We start from the raw sequence: 1,859 nt of genomic DNA, 5'->3' as shown, positions 1-1,859 counted from the left end.
CTCCAGGTTCCGGGCGGGCGCAGCGGCCAGAGCAGCGGGCGCAGCCGCGGGCGTCCGGGGCAGGGAGGCGGGCGCTCTGCTCACGGTCCCGGGAGCTCGGAAAGCCAGTTGGTGTTTTGGGGGGTAACCCTAGAAGTTTTCTCCTTTTCTTTCTATTTCTCTGGGTTTCCCACCTTCTCTGAACATGCTCATAATTCATAAAACCAATGTTTAAATGTCCTCAGTAGCTCTGAAAACCGAGCGTTTCCGTGTACCCGCGGTGGCCAGTCTAACTGCAGCCGCCCTGCCCTCGGGAGCGCCGCAGCCCTGCCCGGCTCGCCTGGTGCGTGTCCTGTCCCGACCCCGGGACCCGGGACAGCTGTTTCTCCTCCGAGCCCCGGTTTCTCAGTGAGACGTGGTTCCCAGGGACCACAGTGGGGCGCCCGGGGCGCCAGGCGCTGCTAGGCCGCCGTCGTTTGTGAGCCGCTTCGGGGACGGATTTAGGAAATACGCTCGTGTTTAAGAGGGAAAAAGCGAGTCCTCGCTTCTGTTGATTCAGACTCACCATAGAGAGTTTCCTCTTCGCCGCGCGGATCACTCGGCCGTCTCGGGTGGCCTGCGGCTCCCAGCGGCGCTCGGCTACTCACCTGCTTACGCCTCGCTTCATCCACAGTAGTTCCAAAGTGACAGCACCCGAATATGGCCAACGGTGTGACCCCAAGTGCAGCGTGAGCGTGTGTGTCCGCACGAGTCTCTGAGTGCTTGGGACACTTCTTGCGAGGACGTACGGTCAAAACATTGGACTTTAAAGTCTCTTGAAATAATGGGTGTTGAAGTCATTTACTATCCACACATTTGTTTCTAGTTGTTATATATTTTTAGAGGTTTATTTTTTAATTTTTAATTTAATTTCTTTAACAAATCGTAAAGGACAATCACATGACCCCAAAGTCAAAACCGGAGTGGACCCTCAGACAACACGGGTCCACTTACGGATGAAGTTAAATTTGAAACATGATTTTTTTCCAAGGAAATTTCAGTGGGAAGCCTGGAAGACAAAGAGGGAGAAATTTTCTAAAACGCAGAGAAAATAGACAGATGTGGACGAACAGGGGAAAAAATTAAAACGTGCGCAGGCTTAATCCACGTCCTCCAAAAACCACCCGCTCCAAGTCCAGAATGAGAAAAAGAGAAAATCTGGGAGAGGAAACACTATAAGGATTAATAGAAGAAAATTTCCCAGGCTCCAGGAAAGACAGTCAGGATGAGAGGCCACGGTGTCCCAAATGGGGTGAGGACGAAGTACACCTGCTGAAACGGAAGACGTCACTTGCACGGGGAAGGTGTTGACAGGGCAAGAGACAGACGAGCTGGCGGCTGAGGAAAGGGGTCCCCGGCATCCGCGTGGCTGATGCTGGTCTCCGCGGACGGGCCCTCGCCTCCCGATAAGCAGGGGTTTAGCACCTGGAATTCTATGTCCAGCCCAACAGGCCTTCAGGACCGCGACGTAGAGACGTGTTCAGACGTGCAGGGGCTCAGACACGCACTCCCATCTCCTGGAAACGAAGTTTGAAAGGAGCAAGAAGCCACGGGATCCGAGTGACAGTGGCCACAGCCCAAGAGTGCAGAGGAACATTTGGTGGCCGGGTGTGGCACACAGGTCCCGATGGCGGCCGCCCAGGCGAGGCCGTGCCTCCCCACGCTGGCAGAGGCCTTTCAACAACAAGGTAACTACTGAGTGGAGACAAGCTTCTGTCGTCAGGAAAAAGAAACGCCATTAGAACCTCGGAGATAAACACGACTCGCCCAAATGAATTGACGCCCAAATGTGAAGCCAGCTCAGTGGGGCCAGAGCCGGAGGAGCTGTGGGGTGACAGCAC

This window comes from Pteropus vampyrus, unplaced genomic scaffold (genome assembly GCF_000151845.1).
Source record: "Pteropus vampyrus isolate Shadow unplaced genomic scaffold, Pvam_2.0 Scaffold296, whole genome shotgun sequence".
In the NCBI taxonomy this organism is placed as follows: domain Eukaryota; kingdom Metazoa; phylum Chordata; class Mammalia; order Chiroptera; family Pteropodidae; genus Pteropus; species Pteropus vampyrus.
The sequence above is the reverse complement of the archived record's forward strand: the minus strand, read 5'-3'. Positions refer to the sequence as shown.